This window comes from Andrena cerasifolii, chromosome 3 (assembly GCF_050908995.1).
Source record: "Andrena cerasifolii isolate SP2316 chromosome 3, iyAndCera1_principal, whole genome shotgun sequence".
Lineage (NCBI taxonomy): Eukaryota > Metazoa > Arthropoda > Insecta > Hymenoptera > Andrenidae > Andrena > Andrena cerasifolii.
Genome location: NC_135120.1, coordinates 18774483 through 18795154, shown reverse-complemented (window position 1 = coordinate 18795154; position 20672 = coordinate 18774483). Strand labels below are relative to the sequence as shown.

The 20672-nt window shown below is 45.7% G+C and overlaps 1 protein-coding gene across 4 annotated transcripts in view; it reads right to left on the bottom strand.

Moving 5' to 3' along the window:
* Ten-a (Teneurin-a transmembrane protein) overlaps positions 1–20672 on the bottom strand; it is a 593712-nt gene that overhangs the window by 274828 nt on the left and 298212 nt on the right. The window lies entirely within an intron of this gene.

The window sequence follows — 20672 nt, the reverse complement described above, 5'->3', positions numbered from 1 at the left end:
CGTTAGCGTAATTGGATCAGCGAGAATTACGGAAACTCGCTTTTAGCTCGCCCCGAGGCGGCGGAGCGCGCCGCGAAACACGGATCGCTGCGTTCCAGCGTTCGCCGTTCCGCGGCCTGATTCGATTCTTATTCGCGGGATAATGTCGGCAACGCGAGCTCCTTCCTCGAGCTTACGTCAAAATGCGACCCATTTCCAGGGCTGTATAGCTCTCCGGCTGCGGAGACATTTTAATCCAACAAGTACCTACGCTCAAACAATACAGGTGCGTTGCAAACGTATCAGCTGTTGCGAGAAAAGTCTGTGCAAACACTGTGCTTGTACGCGAAGCAGGTTTTGCAAAGTTGATCTTAGGACGGATAAACAGGGATCATACGTGGTACACAGCACTGTGCTGTTTTTAACACTCGCCACAGGCATGTGAAAAAATATTTTAAAACTCGGTCGATACCGAGCCTATACCGTTTATTCAGCGAATATTCATCGACATATAAAGGGCCGCATGGAAATTTGTTTTCGCGTAAAGGACGTCGCTTCTACAAACAAAATTGTTTGCACACACAATCAATACACGACCGAGTACCATGCTCACGAGCGTTTCTTTCATCCACCGTGAACAGGAGCACTCGAGACCAGCCCCGTTCCCTTCCTTCTCGCGCGAAACCGCCCGCAAAGGCCACGTAGCCCGTCGCCTTTGTGCAACGAAAGACCGTGGCTCGTCTCGCTTTTATTAGATATCCCTGTGCTACCCAGCCCATCCACATGTGCACACAGCAGTTCGACGAGCGCGTGCGCGTCCCATGAATCCTTATAAACTTCGTTCGCCTTTAATCCCCAAGAATTAAAGTGCATATGTCGTCCGCGAAGCGAATTGTAAAAAATTGTCGAAACCCCAGCCGGTCCCCTATTCACCAGCCATCTTTCCATTTCCTAGGCTCACCCTCCGCTCCGTTCATCCCCATTCTCCTGGTAATACACGCGCAAACACGCTGGACGTGCTCTATCTCATTCCAGAGCTGGGTAAATTTTGCTTCGCGATCAAAATAGGGGCAACGGTTTGGAATAATATTGTTCTTTAAATAATATTTGAAAAGCGATCGTGTCCCCGTTTCCTGAGGTCCCATTGAACGCCTCGATGCATCGAGTTCACGCGTGCAACACGCTGCGGTGCAGCTCGCGCTTCGGTGAACATCGCTGGGAGAGCGTAGTACATCGACGGGATGAATAGAGGAGGCATTAGAAGGTACACGACCACGGGGATCACGAGGAGGGCTCGTGTGCTCTTCCCTCTCTGAACCGGGTCGTGTCAATTAGGGTTGAATCACGGAACGGTTTGACGTTTGGCGGTAACGGCCTTAATTCTGCTAATGACGAAGAATATTCGCGGGCGTTGATCGAGGACAGATGACTGCGGACCAGGGCTGAGGGCTACAGGAAATCGGCGGGCCGCTAGCACTCGCGTCTCGAACACGCGCGGACACAACGCGTGCTCTGCGGGACGTTGAACGCTTCGGTTAGTATCGGTGCATGTGCGGGAGGTTTTAGTTGTCACGGAGTGAATCGTCCTCCTTTTGTTCTGTTCTTTTACAAAGTTAATTGAACACAAGTTGCGGTGTAATAAAAATTCCAACAAGGTGGATATTTAAGGGACAAGGCTGCAGAAGAGAAGTATTGTTCTATACCAATGACAATTACAGTTCAAATTTACTTCTCTATAGCATTAGTTCCCGACATTCCTTCCCAAATTCCTTTCTCTATGATCTCACCTGTTCCTTATTACTTATCCTTCGATCTCTATGCCTCATTTCCTACCGACCGTTAGACTCAAGACAACCCCCACTTTCCAAACTGATGAACCTATATTATACACGCAATTCTTATAAAAAAAACAGCTCTTTAGCCAGAACAGTCTCGGCATAATAGTCTAGCACTGTTGTAAGAATCTGTCATATGTGCAACTGTATATTCGTTCGGTTTCCGTAATTTGTACCGAGATATTATTAAATATAATAAGAAAACTACCAGTCTACGGAATACATACAACAGTATCTTTCATAAAGTCTTGGAAGAATCAATTTAAAATCGTTCCACTTTGCTTGAAGGAAGTGGTGACGGTACCTTTGACACAGACACTTTATAGGAACTAGTATGTACCTTGGTAACAAGACGTTCAGTGCCAGTGTGGAACTTCAGACTTCTCATAGAACCTCGAAGGAAGTACAGAGACTTGTATCTCAGTAGGGTAAATTAGCCGAATACGAGACCCATTTCTAAAAAACATCATAACTCTTGACTGAGAACACTTTAATTAAAATTCGATACACGCTTTAAAAGTAGAATATCTATTCCTTAGCAACCTACTGGAAAGTACTATAACAAAAAATCAGTTTCTTCATAATAAAATAAAAACGAAAGTCATTTAAATACGCAAATAAAAAAAATGGGTTCCTAATAAGAGACCCAGTTTGTTTTAATTCTTCACAGTTTCATCTTCTTCTCCGATTTTCACGTTGAAATCGAGTAGCAGAAAATTTGTGTAAGCAAAGTTTATGAGAAGTGATCCACGTGCCGCAGGACGTATTAAGAACAGAAGCCTACAGATTTAATAAGCTCGACGTTCAACTAGCCATTTCAATCCCCCGCGTCGGAATACCAATTAATTGCACGAGCTACCATTCTAATTAGCCGTGATTAGTAAGTATCGCTCACTAACTTCCCATTTGCCTGGACACGAACGACCTCAACCGGGACAGCGAGCGATACACCGGTAATTAGAACACGAGTCCGGCTACGGCCGCCATATTTTACATTGTATTATGTCGAGCCGACGTTGCATCGCCCTCCGACGAATATAATACCGCTGCAACCGTGCAACATTCATTTCTCCATGGACGAATGCAATCCCAAGTTCGTGCACCCGATGCATTACGTTCTAAACAACAAATCTTCGCGGAAGGGACCGCTATAAAACGTAGATGTCGAGGGGGAACTACAGTCGCCACCAACAAAGGCATGATTCATTTGAATGCGAAACCTAGGTACATGCTCTGGCCAATACAACCACGTTCTGCGTAAATTTTTAAAGTAAAGTAATGAAGAAGCTTAATATCAACATGATATTACATGAGTATAATATACGTGACTCAGAATTTTATCTCTCAGAAGTCTGTTTTCAGTAGTCGTTAAATTTATTTGCAATCGATATCAGTTCAGCAACTATTTGACGACACACTGTCGCCGTCAGTGGCGGACGAAGTCTAAAAATATTGGTTGCTGGGAGACACAGGGGTGCCACACACAACTATAAGGCTATCATTTAATTTTCATAAGAAATAAATAAAATTTTCAAAAAATTCATAAGTGGCAAAAAAGTACAATTCAAATTTTTGTAAAATAAATGTGTATTTCTTGGTAATTGTAGTGTTTAAGGGGGCCCACTTCCCATCGGGCAATCAGTCAGCGTTGGTTACTCGAATGCCTATGGTAAAATTCATATTTATACAGTAAAACAGTAGTTGCTTCCGTGACGCAATAAGCAAACAGCGGTGTAATTTCATATTTCCGGTGCTTTCGGTGTTTAATACCGCGAATACGGATATACGAGCTCAGAATATTGCCCTTTTCTTTTCCCTTTTTAATCCCTTGGAAGGAATGCGCGGCCACCGTGAAATACAGAGCTCGCGGTATTACCAGGGTCTTTCTTCCTTGGGAGCTAATGTTTCGGAGGCGATTGCACGCAACCGGGAAGCAGACGATTCTGATTTCTTCTCATAAATGCCAAATGCAGCGGTATCTCGTCGTCCCGTGGAAATCGTTACTGTCGCCCCGCCGTGGCAAGAGTTATGGGTTTGTTGACGATGGCGGATGGACCTGAGCGGGAGCTGAGGAACCCCTATGCTTCCACAGGGACTGTTTACCAGAGTTATCTTGCCTTAATTAGATTCCCGTTGGATTTTACGCTTAGGCAGAGAAGCTTATCATTTGTGCACGACGTTCACCCCTCTGTGTATTTATTACGCGTTCTTAAGGGGACTAGGCAGTCAGAAACTCGATTTTTTCTTCTATTTTTTCGAAAATACCACCCTTCACGAGTAAAATACCCTTTGGTTTATGTTAAAATTCGCAAAATTAAGGATTTTACAGCCGGAAAGGTCGAGCGCGCCATAAACACTTTCCGCGCGCACGCAGGTAGACTAACAAGGGAAGATCCCGAACCCGAAGATTCAAAAAATTCTGAAACATTGTAGATATGTAAGGAATTTCTTCCTGATTACAAGTATTACAACGCAAGTTTTTTGCTGCCCAAAATCACAATAACGGGATGAACTTAACCCCTGAAGATTTCGCTGTATGTCAAGTAATATTCTGGTTATTAATAAAAAATGAGAAGCGGAGAAAGTGTTATATAAAATTTGTGTTAATATCTACCGTATGTTCTGAGATATTTAACGTGTCACAGTCGCCCTCGGTCTACCCTATATATTATTCAAATAATTTTCTTTACTGCTTATAGTATTAATAAACACTAGTAATACCCAAAAGTACTAGTCACAATTTGTATTCATCTCGTTGTAATTAATTCGCAAATAATACTTGATTATCGAGCGATCTGACTGCCTAATTAATGAATCTGGTGGAGACAGCATAAAAAGTATTCTCAAGTCGCACCAATATCTAGATCCACCTGTACGCTTAATGTTTATTCAAGGAAGCCCATAACCAACACAATTCGATCGACTCAGAGCTATATCTAACCCAGAGGACCGACCGCTAACACAACCCCTTCGCTCGCCCCCGTAACCACAATAAAAGAGTTTCGTGGCGCATGGGGGCCAAGGATCGAAGCAGCCCCGAAACGTATTTTCGTGCAGGCTTCCAATAACAGTGGCAACCTCGATGGAAAGTTGCGCACGGCGGTAGGTGGAATCGGTGATCGTTCTCGCTCGAGCGAGTAATAAATTTCTGGGGCAACGCGCGCCACGTGACTACGATTCCTTACCCTCCGCGTTCCCATTCACCCCCACCAATCGTCCTGCACGTTCCATCCTGGAAATATATTCAGGAAAATCCCGCGTAATCGACCCTCCCCCTCTCAAGGATAATTCCCATCGCGGCGACGTCATACACGAGCCAGCTACCGTCCACCGGCGCCACCCTCCTACCGAAAAAACCCGACGTCCGCGGATCAGGTTTCGGATTGTCCGAGGATTTAGATCATTATCCTCCGATACGAGCCAGGAACACGTATCCGCGCATCGAGGGGGGTCGTGGCAGGGTGCGCAGGGCTGTTCTTTGATGCCCCGCAAATCCGACTGCGCGAAACGATTAATGCCCGAGCAGAATGGACGTTGGAAACCGTGAACCGCGAAGGACTGGGCTTTCGTGCGACGCGAACCGCGATGATTCGCGAATCGAAGGGATTTCGTGCTTTGATAATTGCCATGGAGCGGTCTGATCTTGATTAGGTGGTGGATCCCGTGGGCACTCGAGGGGTATCCTGGGCTGATACTCTGCCGCGGATGGATGATAGTTTTCAAGGGCCCCTTTTCATTTAGGACAGCGGGATTACTGTCGGAAGTTGAGTCTGAAGTGACGTTAATGCGGTTACCATTGTGTTCGCTATCGTACATCGAGGCCCGAGTACCTAACTATTGTTGAGATAGTTGCGGTACCTAACGAATTGCAGCTAAACGGGGGCTTCACTTGGAAATTAGTTCCCGTAAAGGGCCCCTCGCTATTCTAACGATAATAATGCAATTCTTTAGCACGTAAGTATGTACATTTGACTGAAATCTACGTCGAAGCCGTCCCGAAAAAGGGGCAAAAATCCTCGACGAAATATCCATTTTTAATGTACACGTGTGCGCGGGACGCGTCCACTAGCCACGTCAGAGCAAAACATATTTGACGGTCGGACGCGCGCGGCTGGACCGCATTAAAATTACATTACATCACCAGCTCCGAATGCTCCCACACGCGAGACGCCCTCTCTCTCTCTCTCTCTCTCTCTCTCTATCTCTATCTATCTCTCTCTACTCCCCGCGGGCACGCCCCTTGATTACGGGTTTTAATAAATTTCCACGGGATTATTATAAAGCCACCGCGGTCGCTGTTGAAACACGTGACCGGCGTGTTTGTAAAACGCTGCGTAGCAAAGCCGTTATTGCTTCATCCCGGGCTCGTCGCCGCGGGATCCTTCCCGAGGATAGAGTTGTAACGGGCGAGGCCGACAAATGGAGCTGACACGTGTCACGAGCGATGCTAATGCCCCGCTGAAAAATTATTTCGCGACGTGGTTCCGCGACCCGTCCGCCCCCGCCGCCGCGATTAAGCGCCAATAAAACGGTCGGGGTTCTAAAGAAGCGTGGCCACGGTCGCGCCCCCTGCTTCCTGTGGCTTCTAATGATTTTCGAAGATTATCGAGCCCCCAGAGCTGTACGCATTGTCCTGTTGGGTGGTTATTTATGGAGAGAAGGGGCGGTCCCCGTCGCTGCCGCGAGAATCGAGCGAACGACACATTCTGCAGGGAAGATTCATGGTGATGTTGGATGAATGCTAGTTTTTCGGTGGAAGATCCTGGGGGAGATACAGATCGTCGTTTGGGAGCCTCAGCAGACGTTGGAAGCGAGTTCTGTCTGGAGTTACATACCTACTGGAGTCTTCTCGATTCCCTTTGACAGTGAGTTTCAAAATTATTCCTATTTGCAGTAACGGAGAATTTGCGCTCGCACTCGTGGATCCTGTTTTGTATCAGGCGGATAGGAACAAACTGTGGCTTAGCGATAACGAGAATCTGAGCGATGAGGAAGAGGGGTAGGTTTGTCACGGGTGCGGCGGAAGAGGGCTCGGGAAGAGGGTGGGACAGAATGGCATTTGCACTGGCTCCCGGCCAAATCCCACCTCATCAAAATGTCGGAAAGACGGCTCGGGACGAGTCAAGGCAACACGGTCTGAATGTCATCCCTTGAGGAAGTATCAGGCGGGATCCAGCCGCCCGGAGACGGCCGTTGGGGTGGCTCCGCTTGATATTTTTTGACGGTGCACAATACAGGGGTATGGGGGAGACGGGACAAACGCGAGGGAGCCGCGACGAGTCATCGCTCATGCTGATCCGAATGGCTCTTTGATCGACCCTGCGCCGCGGCGCGGCCTGATCAGCAGTTTCACGGCGCCGTGATTAACTGTCCGTCCAAGGGGAATATTTTCCTCGACGCGTGAAACTGCCGCTTGGACCAACCTGTACCCACGATTCCTCGAAATTGAACTTTCATTAGGTTCCACGAATTATTTCAGTCTGCTGTCAGAAGTGCGATACTCTGATCCATCTGTTATCATTGGGGAGCGAGGGTACTTCGAACCTCGGGCAAGATTCATTTATCTTCGTCTAGACTCCAGAGTTTTCAGTCTGCAAGGGGACAAGAATCTTTCTCAATTGACCATCAGATTTCTGTTCTGTAAAGTGAAATCCTAGATACGCTAGAGGCCAGGGTATCGTTACTTAAGGGGACTTATACCTAGTCAGGCGACCGAAAAGAGTCGAATGTTGGTGAATTTTTTTTTGAAAAAATGGACGTGTCCACTTTCGAAGAAATGTTTGCAGGGATTATATCGAGGAAATGATTGAAGGAGCACAGTAGAATTGGCACTACCATCGACAGAGGAAACGCGGCGCGTAGCGCGAGCTCGATCAAAGAGCCGTGTCCTCTTACACGCCGTTTCATTCGCCAACTGCGCCAAACAGGATTCTTTCGAGAAAGGGATGATCGTGTTTCGTACAATAAATGTTCTCCGCTTTCACAGGAGGGCTCCCGTTCAAGGGACCCGGCCAGAAGGTGGAGGCGTCTTGTTATAGACGCGCGATCACCCCATCGGAAGAATCTTCGCGAGAGATATGAATGAATAGCGGCGACGTAATAAGAGATGAATTTTTCAGGCCTCCTCGGCCACCGTCTCCTCTCTCTCTGTCCGTAGCTCCTGGAACGCGCTCCTCCAGGACGACAGCGCGGATCGATCCTGCGTGTAAACACAGGGCCGGGGAAATGAGGGAAATCGGTTCTGGAGGAGTTGGATTAACGAGTAGGAATGAATTCGCGTAATTGGAGAGTTCTGCAGCCGCGTTATGTCTATTTTTGCTTGCCGCTGTCGGGTGAGTTGCGTTCCGATGGAGGTCTACGGTTTTCAACCTAGCCCAGGGCCTCTGTTTTCCCAGAATTTGTTTCCTTCCGTGCTTCGAACTATTTTATACCGTAATATATTGTTCGTTAGTGGAACAAACTCCCCCGATGGAACGCGTGGAAACTCTGCCTCGCGTTGAAGCGAGCGCCGGCGATCGAGCTCGGGCAGAATTTTACGGGAAAGCGGATTTAGTGCTTTTGCCCCGCGATGCTGCTGGCTACGTTTTGTTACCTTTATTACGTGCAGGTACTTCGCCAGCGTAGTATTACGAAATTTTTTACTCGCCAATCTAGGACACGAACTCAAGGCAAGGGGTTTAGGAACAGCTCCTCTCCATTCAAATGATTTTCAATTATAAATTTCTGAACATCGGGTGCCCGACAGGCATATGTATTTCCCGATCAGTGCCTCTCCTCTCTCTTCATCCTTCCGCACCCATTTATCTCGTCCTTTTCGTTGCGTTCAGAACATCCGCCTTCGAGCACTCCTGCCCGGCCCCACGTAAAAACTTTCCTCGCGCCCCCTCGGCACAATAACCACGAGTTCCCCCAATTTTTTTTTACACGCAAGAGGAGCTTCGATTCGGTCTAACAGCGCGCGATTACCGGTCCCGCTGTAGCGTACTCCGCAGCACGCAACGGCACGGCGTGGCCATTAAAAGGGCCCCGATGTCTACATAGATCCGGTTTCTGGGGTGCCCCGCAATTATGCCCCGCGTTTCTCGGCCGATTGGCTCGCTTCATTCCTACCATATGCCCGCCGCCCGGGCGTCGTAAATTAGTAATAGAGGCCCGATCGTGCACCAAGAGCTTTTCCAAGCGTGCAAGGTGCACCGGCAACGGGGAATCGAACAAAAGGGGCGCAATGGTTACGTACAAACGCGCGGCAACGGCCCGGGAACTCGTGGAATTGTTCGCGTTTCACGGATTATCTAAATTACTCACGGAACGATTACGAAAAAAAGGGGGAGTATACAAAGGGTAGCTGTAAAGTTCGCAGCGGCGAATGTAATAGCGTCAGCTCGACCCTGCAGTTTTTAGCGAACAGGAATTTAGGTATTTCGTTAGATCGGTTGTAGTGGATGTTGGGGCAGTGCGATTTTTTGAAAATAATTCGAGAGGACGTGCGTGCAGATTGTTGGCTAACAGAGGCTAGGGAAATATTCCATCGATAATAAATAGTTTTGATCGGAATTTTATCTCTGCGTTGGGTGTTCTTTTGTTTCGCTGGGAGAGCTAGCTTTGAAGCATGTGATTAAACTTCCATGACAATGCTAATCAATGAATTTCAATTTCCCATCATTACAACCGGTGATGCACAGTAGTCCGAATCGCCGAAAACGTGATAAAAAATCCTTACGATCACATTTCACCCTTTATCATTATGAAGATGGTCATTCCAGGGGTTTTTGGGATCGCAGAATCTGATTTCGAGGTCAAAATTTTTATTAGATTAAAACTAAGCCCTGTAGGGGGAGGAAATGTCGATAAAATAATGTTATGTTTTGTTTAACCGTACTGTCTGATTTGATTACGTTATTTTAAGTTAATTACGGCATCCAGATTAGAAAAATTAACAGAGATAGCGTTTTTATGAGAGACAAAGGTATTGAGCGCGCGAAAACTAGGAGGTCAATAATTTCTATAAAATCAAACTCGAGATATTGAAAATGTTTTTATTTATCCATGAAATGAAATTGTGCATTCATTCGATGTTATTTTAGTAGCTTGAAAATATAATAGAACTTCAGTAATTCCAATATTACTGTATGCAACTTTTACGTTGTATCCACTATTTTAATAAAAAAAAATTAATAAATCATTTTTCGTGGATGCATTAATTTCATAGAAATTTGAATTATATCTTTTTACCTCTTAATTTTTTGAAATTTTTATTTATTTCTTATAAGAATTAAATGATAGTCTTATAGTTATGTATGGGCCCCTTTGTCTCTTGGCAACTAATATTTTTAGACCCCGTTCGCCACTGACTACAACCTTCTTCGAAAATTCTGCTAGCCATTGGAAGATCTTTAAAGCCTTCTCGACAAAGATTGAAGTTCGTTGTTTCATTTTTGCACCCTCGGTGCCCTGCGTTCAGCACGATTCACGGATTCGCAGAGGATCGCTGGGAAAGCTTTGGGAGGCGTGCGCAGACGTTGCACGTGGCGTTTGCCCGTCGAATTGTCGGTGACGCTGATAGGGAACGACGGGGATGGCGCACCTGGCAATATCCACGAGATTACAGGTTGTCGTCCTGCGTTACGCTTTGATGCTCACCGGTTTGGAAATGAATAAGTACGCGTCGAAGGAGACTTTGTCCAGCCCCCTTGTTGCAGGTGGTCCCCGAGCATTGTTCCCCGTTTCGGTACGCGAGCTTCGATCCACCCTGTCGTAGGGGAGACGCTATACACTGACACGAGCGCAGACAGTGTCTCATTTTGGAAAAAGGTCCCGCGAGGAATTTAATACACGGCATTTAAAATATGTGTAGGGTAAACCAACCAGTAATTGACCGCGTACCAGTGAATGACCATTAGGCAAAGAAATGTCAATTATAAATTTAAACATTAATATATGTTTATAAATGGAGCGTAGTTGCACTTTTAATGTCCTATATTTTTAGTTACGCGTATTAAGCAAACATTAATAAGTACAATTCTTATTAAAAGTATGCGGTCATTTACTGGGCTACTACACGTTTTGCATTTTATAATTGTTTTTTTTAAATTACGATAAGAATAAGTAATTATTCTTATAGAAATTTCAAGAAAAATAAATTTAAATGCAATTTCAACGGTTGTTTTGTTGTTATACATAAATATATTCAAGTATTAATTTCAAAACTATTCGGTCATTCACTGGTTGGTTTACCCTACATAAAAAAAGCAGAAGAAAGATGCAAAGTGGTAGAAATGTAAAAAAATGAGGGATGATCGAAGTACACTTTGAATTTGCTTTTCATTCACAAATCCGACTCGCGATCCACCTAAACGGGACATTTGATGGGACTGTCGTCAAACGTAGATCAATTTCGTCCCCCTGCGCGGGGTGCGTGATCGCACGCTTACGAACCTGTCGGAAGCCACGGGGACAGAATTTTAAGCGAATGCACGAGAGCTCCAGAACAGAGAGCGTAAGAGGTAGGTAGAAAAAGGGGAGCGATTTATTTCGCGTTTAAAAGAGCGACGTGGCATATCTGCCGCGCGGTATAACCGTAAATGGATATAACTGCGCCCGGAGTTTTTCAGCGGGAGTAATTAGGCTATGGAGAAATACGCTTCACGGTCCCGTTCGAATACGCCCGCGAGATTCTGCCTGGAGGAATCCGCCCTGGGGACGCTGGTCGCCCTCTTAATTTCATGGAATTTCGCCTGACTCGTGCTTTTTCTCGCCAAGTGAGCGTTCTTCGTCTCGCGGAGGGGGGTGAACGTTGAGCGAAGCGGAGGTAGTATTCTTTTCATTGAGAAATTTCGAAACCAGAACGACTTTCAATGGAACACCCTTTTGTACGCGTCTTCAACTGAAAGTAGTTTGAAACGCCTTCTTCCTGGCTCGCTTCGGAGGGTGTAAATAGCTCACTATAGGGGCCCGGCTATTTTCTACATTCATGGATGTGTACTTGATCTTCGTGGGACTATTAGACCACTTGCTGTTTATTAAGCGATAAGCTGTAATGAATGTAATTTCGAATCGAGTACCGAGGGGATGTTTGCATTTGGAATCATCCTTAACATCGAATGCGAATATTCAAACTGATCTAGATGAAATTAATTATGTAATTACTAAGCAATAATAAAGCAATGCTACCTCTAAGTAGGCAACAATGCGCACGAATGCATAGACTCTTTGCAATCGGGTCATCAATTTATTAGTCATTTCCTGGCGTTCCTCCCTGACTGCTACCCCCACTGTTGTTTACGAATTAATTAGCTCGTTAACTTGGAGATTTTCATTAAAAAGTAGCTGCGATGTTGCTTTGAAAGAATTGATCCACGCTATCGGAGGCAAAAGGTAAATAACGATTTGAAAACCTATCAGCGCCCCTTTTTTCCATCTCTATTTTAATGAAATCGTGCTTGAGTGACTTCAGCTGAAGCCCTTCTTAAAACCTGTCGACAGAGGAGGAAATTGAAAGCGGAACCCTCTTTCGTTGCAAAAGTCACGCGTAAAGAATCAGCTGCAATTCCACCACTGATGGAAACGTTTAATTTTCCATCCCCTGACTGTCACGAGTCGTTGAAAATGTTTGGTTTCCCGCGCCGGTGAGAATATTCAAGGGAGAGCTGGACTAAACACGGAATATCGTTTAATAATTTACAGCCGACGAGTTCGCTCACCGATCGCATCGTGGCACCGTGACATTCACCACCTAATAATCTACTAAACAAATCTGCGAAACTTAACCCTATATACAATTAATTTCAATCGAAAGTATGTCGATCGAGAAATCGTTCCTCCCAAAACGCTCTGTTCAAGAACCACTCTCCGCGATTCATGCGCGCAGGGGTGACCCCCCAAGGCTCGGGAAAGTCAGAAAAACCAGAAGAAAGCTCAGCCATCGGAAGCGACGACGAATCTGGCTCAGTGTGACGGGTTCACCATCGAATCCGTGCACGCTCCAATAATTCGGTGGCGTCGGGCAGGAGGAAAAGAAGCACCGCGAGGCCTTCCCTTCTGGGGCGGAAAGCATCGCCGGTGGCGTAACGCGCTAGCCCAGCGTGGCCATTACGCGCGGCGGTTAAGCCAGGGGATAATCGATGGTGGAGCGAGGTTGCAACGGTTGCGACGGCCCCCTCGTCGCGGCGCGGATAAATTAGACGGGCTGCCAATGACGCTCATTTGCGTGCCAAGCGCAGAAAAGGCCGCGGGCCAATTATGAAAAGCGAGCGACTCTCGTCGGGCCGGCGGGAAGCGGCTCCACGCCGGGGGAAAAACGTCGCCGCGCATCGAAACGCAGCCACACAACAAGCTCCAAATGAATTTGCGGTCTTGGCCGACGGCGGGCGCGTCCCCATCCCCCCGTTCACCTGGCTCTGTGCGAGCCCTCGTTATCAGATGGACGTCAAAACGGGCACGATAAACCGATGGACAGGGGTTGCGTCGCGGGTCCCGCGACGCGCGCGCTCGAAAACCGCTGTCCCTTTCACGCCTAATTCGTCCGGCCGGCCGCGTAAATCGAATTAATTGTTATTCGGCTTTCGATCGTATGATTCCGCGTACGTCGGGCCTGGACGGACGCATTAGCCGCGGCAACGTAATTGGCTGGCCAGCGGTCGGCTACATTTTTGCCCGATGACGGGGATCCACCGCTACACGCTCGCACACCGTAGAGTGTAGACATTTCGCCGTCCCACCGTGTGTCCGATGGATTTTATTTCCGTGCGGCTGGATGGCCATTTTGTTGATTACGTCTGGTGCATTTGTTTCGATTCGAGGATCTTTTTTTAGGAATAGAGTTTGTGTCTATCGAATTTGTTAAGGTGAAATCGGACGGCTCGTGGCTCCGCGGGCCTGGCTCGTGTATAGTGTATATATGTAACATTTGTGTATAGTGTTTTTCTATTTATTGTAACTGTGTAATTGTTATGTAAGAAGTGATTGTGTCGTACAATGGCGGAAAAGAAGATTACACGATTCATGTTACATGATTTGATAGCGAAGTCATCGAATCAGTCGACAGAGGAGAAAAACGACTGCGTATTTAATTTTGTAATAAACACTTTTTCGATTGGAGATAATCCGACAGCAATCGGGGAGCTCAAGAAGTTCGTCAGGAGCAATTTCTTTGGCAATTATTTCAAGCGCTGGAATTCGTGTAACAGATCAAACGCATTACTTTTACAAAAATATAGCGAATGGCTCTCCAAAGACATTATACTGCCTGAGGAAGTGCAATTTTTCCCTGGGACTTCGTCGAGAATAGGACGTCCATCGAAAAGCTTTGAGGACTGTTGCGAAACTGTGAAACGCAGAAAAACCGAAGAACTGAGACTCTTCAACAGAGAACATGTACGCAGCGACACTGAAACTACGAGAAGAAGGTGACAAATCTACAGCAAAATTATTAATGAAATGCACGTCTGCGTCTTCACCGAATACATCTTGGGAAATTCTTCAGAAGTGGAAAAAATCTGAAGCTTCTCAATCGGAAATGTCACCCGAGGAGGCACTGTCTCTGATAACAAGCCTAAATTTATCCAAAAATGTATGCAAAACTCTACGTTCATCGGCCAATATTCACAATCATCGACTATATCCATCATATTATTAATTACTAAACGAGAAAGCACGATATTATCCAGAAGGAATTGCAATAACTGAGCAAAAATGTGAAGTGCCCTTGCAAAATTTACTAAATAAAACTTGTGAAGGTATAGCGAATATGATCCATTTATCATTACCGAATAACGAAAATGAAAGGGTTTTAACTCTAGTTTGCAAATGGAGTTTTGATGGCGGCTCCGGCATTTCCAATTATAAGCAAAAAGTAGAAGCAAATGAATTTAATGATGGAAGTGTTTTTGTTACCTCTCTTGTTTCACTTCGGATGGTAGATAACAACACGAATGAAATTACATCGAATCCAGTGGTTACAACGAAACGGACGAAATATCAAGAAAAGAAGAGGTATAAGTTGTAGCCAACGTAACACTTACAATAATAAACTTTACTTAATGGTATTTGAGGAACATGACCATTTCGAAAGAAATTATAATTCAAAATGGACTTTTTACATCAAAATCTTTATGAGAATCTGAATCTACAAGTCAAAAAGCCCCCAAAACCGTTCTTTTTATAATGAAAAGCGTAGAAATAGAAGTGCTATTAATTTAGTTCGCGTTTCGGCGATTTCGGACCACTGTGCCGTCTAGTCAGTCATGGCTCGGCTCGTCCAGGCTCGCCAAGCCGACTTGACGACCTAGACGAGGCTCGCCGGCTCGTGACGAGCCGTCTGATTTCACCTTCACATCTTCTGAATTAACAAGGACATTCCTGTAACTCTCCAATAAATGACAACATTTCGCCGTCGTCCTGATCGAAAGCACATCGAACGACATGCCCCCGATCAGTCCTCGCTTGATTGCTCGCCGCGAGCCACGTGAACGGCGTGAATCGAGTCTAATCAGGGGCGAAGATGGCTTCGGTTTAATTACGATAGCGGTGGTGATTTCAATAACAATTTCCAAGCGGTCTGGGACCGTTGGAAGGCCGTGGCTGGAGGATTTTATCCGCGAAAGTTAGCGTACGCGTACGCTTTGGTTACGACGCGGGTGCGAGGGGGGAGGGCGCGAAATTCGTGGGGAATCTCGCGTTAAATTCGCACGGCGTGGCAATCAGTCGCCATTCTCCCGTTGTTGCGTCGCAGTTACGTGCCACGCTTACGTACGTTATTACGAGAGTATGTGGTCCGTCCGCCGGACACCTTTTCTCGCCGTTCCCGCCGACACGTACCAGCCAGGGAAACTCGCTTAATTAAGCCTCCACCGTCGCTGCTCGATGCCCGTGGCTTATTTGAATCCTGCGTCCATTCGCCGCGCCGCTATCAGGCCGTCTTTTCTCCTCTTCCCGAGGCTATCTACCAACGGGACTGCTTTACACCCCGTAGGCACTCACCGGCGTTGATCTTCTGGGGGATTTATTAAACAGAAGTGGCGGGCGTGTCTCGTGGATTTCTGTCAGCAGTCCTATATGCGATACGGAGCAGGGTGTCAATTAAAGACAAGGCAGCAAGACGATTCGAGGATTTTTAACGGAAGTCGTGTAAATCCCGGTCGTGTGTATATCCACTGTAGAACATGCCCCACGAAAAAAAAAAGAACCGCGGTGTAGTCGTGTACAGGGGCTGATTAAACTTCTCCATAAAGTTGCATTAAATTCGTACTTGTTTAACCTACTTCCCGATGCCGCGGTACTGCCCGGTGATGTATTTTTTCAGGTACAACCCTTTCACATTTCTAGCCTTAATTACACGCCGCGCGCCATCTGCGCGATGCTTCTTTTATTTCGCTTTCTCCGGACCTAAAACAGTCGACGAAGCGTTCCACGATTGCGCCGCTGCTTGGAAAAAAGACGCTGGCCCCTTTCGGGTAACAGTCGAAATTGCGTTTTTATAGCGCGCAATGGAAATTTACGGCGCTGTAACTTGGCGGAAAATCAACAATGTGAACTGTATCGGATTATTACACCAAGTATGTATCGTTACTTGTAGGGAAATTTATTTACGAGGAGCTTGCGAGTTACATTTTATTTTGCGCAACGTAAATAAGTGGAAATTGCAGTGAAATAATGTAGAACGTTATTACGTTGGCAGAATGGTAAAAATGTACCGCCAACAATGTGGATTTCATTTTCTTCTCTCTTCACTTCGCTTCTTTTCGGGGGGAATTATTGTAACGTTATTCCCCAGAAAGGAGTACTATGTCACTCGCTAACAAATCGTTTTTATATGAATTTGTTACGGTGCTTGCACGAGCAGGCGGGTTTTTGCCTTTGTGACGCTCGCGACAAGGGCTGCTCGATAGCGTCATGAATTCGATGTTTACCCTTGTTCCACTCCGCTGTGGATATTCTGACGTCCAGAATATTGTTATGTATCTTGCAATATAACGCGCTGCGCTGTGTACACATTTGAATTGCTGTAATATGTGCGTGGACCCCGAAAATGTGGGATATTAAAAAGTGAACAGGATTATTCTAGAGCCACAGCGTAAAATAACTTTGTTTAATCATTTCAATGTTTCCACACCCTGGAACATACAATTGAGCCTAGTTATGCAGAAAGCTACCAACCTTCAAAATGACAAAAACTTAATTAAACGCAGTATGGATCACAGAATTTTGTGATCATTATTTTGCCAAAAATTATCAATCCAGAGAACAACTCTCACATTTATGCAATTGTTAATTTTTTTTTTTTTGTTAATATTCATAGTTAAACTATAGATATTTAACCAATTATTTGCTAGAGCGTTCTTAGATAATGTATTTAGAAGTTCCTGTACTTGATTTCAACAAGTCTTGTATAGTTTGTATGTTATAACAGTTCTATTCTGAGAAACATGGCTGGAGACAAAAGTAACACGTCGCTACGGGGACGAAAGTAACATGTTATTTGGGCGAGCAAAATAGCATACAGGACAGGAATTCTTCAGATGATAATGATTATCTATGTCTGGTTTGATTGAACCCTTTCAGTGAAAGCTGTTCGAGAGAGAATCATCCCAAATGTCTAGATTTTAAGGGTTAGACTCACGAAGACTGCAGCATGGGTGACCTTCACTAGGTATGTCATAATTTTAATTCGGATTAGGTGAAATTTAATACCTATCATTTAACTAAATACACAATACCAAAGAAATGTTCGAAGCTGGTTATGCTTTCCACCTTTCGTTATTTAAAATTTACTTGTTTTTATCGTTACTTAAAATATGTTTATTTAAATGTTTCTTTCTATCGTTTTTTTTTGTAATAAAAAATCCTTTTTGCGTTGAATGAAGTTTTTACTTAATTCTCCTGAAAATAATTAGTGTTACTTTTGTCCCCGCTCTCCCCTACTCAGTATTAAATAACCCATTAAAAAACATTGCAAAACAATAACAAGAAATAAAATGTACCGAATAGAAATAAAGCTACTTTTCTTTATCAATTAAACTGTTCAAACTAAATTTACCTTCTGCATAACTAGGCCCAGCTGTTCTTCCAAAATAATATTCCAAAGAATGCATCGAGGTTCCAAACTATTTAAAACCCTACTTTTTCATTCAATAACCACGAATCCACCGCTGACATAAATTTTCTGATCTCATCACGATCCAAGGATCTCCAGAAGCGAAGTCCTCCCGCATTTGGACCAACAAGAACCAGAGATAAACGCCGTAGACATTGGCGCTGCATTATCAACGAGCACCTAATTCGCCAGCATTTACAATGCAATCGCGTCAATCGATTACCAACGATTGTTTCATCCGAGTTCTCGCGGCGCGTTATCTTGCTCCTGGCCCGCGGTACAGGCACACTATCTGCGGAATATTTCACCGATGCCAGCCGCATAACATTAATGGGATTTTTGCATTACTAACTCGTTTAGATTCTATCAAAACCGCGTTATTCCGCGTTCGTTATCGAGCCGCAAATTATTCTACGGGGGCGATTCCGCGGTCGTTGCAGCGAGTGTGCGCACACCTACATTCGCAGACTGATACACGCACACGCGCTCCTTATTTAAACGCAGCCGCGCTACTGTCCCCGTTTATTTATGGACCGATAAAAACCAGATAATTTTAGCGCGCCCACGCCTATTACGTTATAAATTATTGTTCGGCCGCGACATCGACGCCGGCCGAAATTAATTACGGCCCCGCTATCACTTTTACGGGCCGCGATAACCGCGAAATCGCGGAAACAATGACGCGTCGCGCGCAACCCTCGACGCTGCATCTTTTCCACCTCCACGATGCATTATCGACACGCTCGGACCGCTGTACGCCGGTCGTTGCGAAGTCCTGCGATTGGAGAACACTTTCATCGCTGAAACTCTACCGTCGATCCTCCTTATGAACGGCAACGGAGCATTGCACACTGATTTTTTACTAAAGGGTGTTGTCGTGATCGCTATGCACACTGTTTATATAGATAATCCGAAGAAACAGGTTCGAATGTGGTTTTAATGTTTCTAATTTCGAGGTTCTTGATTATATATTAGACAGGAATCATGTTTAGCTACTTGAACTTTGAAGAAACTGGTTGGAGAGGTCTAAAGCTAGGTTCACCCCTGACGAGTGACTCGTTCAGTAAAACTTTATACACTCTTAACAAACAATTTTTACGCAGTGTAAAAAACCTACGACGTTGAACCGCACTCGCACTCGCCATTTCTGCTAATGTTATACTAAACTAGCATCGTGTAAATACCTACACAAAAATCGAGGACGAGTCGAGTACTGGGCCGAGCACTGGGCTCAGTTCACTAGGCCGAGTCACTTGACTAATGTAAACTAGGCTTAAGCATTAGTTTACTGAGCATTAGTTTACTGAGCATTAGTTTACTGAGCATTAGTTTACTGAGCATTAGTTTACTGAGCATTAGTTTACACCTGACGAGTACTCGGCCGAGTGAGTCCACTGAGCCGAGCACTCGCCCAGTCTGAACGCATATTCTAGTACTCGGCCGAGTAATTCGGCGGGCAAGATTTCCACTTAGCCGAGTAGCAGACCGATGACTCGGCCGCGTCACTTGTCAGGTGTAAACCTACTTTAAGAGTATATCGCGACCTAGCTATCCAATCTGTCGATTTCTCCCCAAGTTACGTAATATTTCGGGAGAATCTGATCCAGAATTTCAATTTGTCCGTTGATCTACAGCCAATCAGCCTGGCATTAATAGCGACCGATGCCCCGAAATTCCCGTTCGAAGAGAGATATAACGCGACGTGGCATTTAAAGAAACCGTCGCGTCAGGATTACCGCGGATTTCGGTGGACTTTATGCGCGCTGTGATTCAATTTAAAACTCACCGAGCCTCCTCTAGTCACTGCTCGCTCCAGTGCTTTTAACAAGCACTACCGTCTACCTCCTCTGTGGGGAAATAATGAGACTGTAACACAAGCAAACAATGATACGATACCGTGATCGTTAAAAGTTGACGAATTCCGCGACTGCGGTCGGTTCGAGTGCGGGACACTGTTATCCAAGGGAAAATGTTTCCACCTCTATCTCTATCGATCTGTTGTCGTTACGAGGCATTCGTGATTCGCGAAAATCCGGGATTTTCATTGGCTCGAACGTTAATTACCACGCGTCGCACCTGACTGCTGTAAAGTGACAGTCTCCGTTGAGAAATTCAGAGAAAATTCCTGACATTCGCCCGACGGCGGAGCATCGTGTAAGAATAATTTATTCCGCTGTTAGAACTTGTTGATCTTTTCTTCTACGCGGAGCGCACACCTCCCTGGTTTTGCGTTACACAGCAGGGTGCCGAGGACCTAAGCCGCAGCCCCAGTTTATTCCGCGAAAAATCCGAGGGTTTATCCGAGAGTGCGTGACAAATCGCAAGCATCTCCTCGGCTTACGTGCCCTCGAGGTTTGCGCGGACGTCGAGGTTCCCTCTTGAGAATCTTTACACGGTACGTACACATTCGTCAAAATGATCCCTCGAAACATAAACGGAGGCCAGGTTAAATAACTTAACTTCGCCTAATCTTCACTTTCGTACCCCCACGCTCGCTTCCCAATTCAATTTGTCATCCCCCATCCATCGAAAGTAACGCTCTCACGCCCCTCGCTCCTGCCGCAGTCAAGAGCCGCCTTCTCGACGAAACGAAGCAAAGTCGAGCACCCCAATTCGGGGAACCCGGCAGCGCCGTTCGCAGAAACAAAACGATATGGAGTGGAAAATCGACCGCGAAGTGGATCGGTCGAAACGCAAGGGGGCCTGGCCCCACGCGGGCTAGATCGTATCTGTTCTTACGTAGAGATCGTCGGTTCGCGTGAACGTGC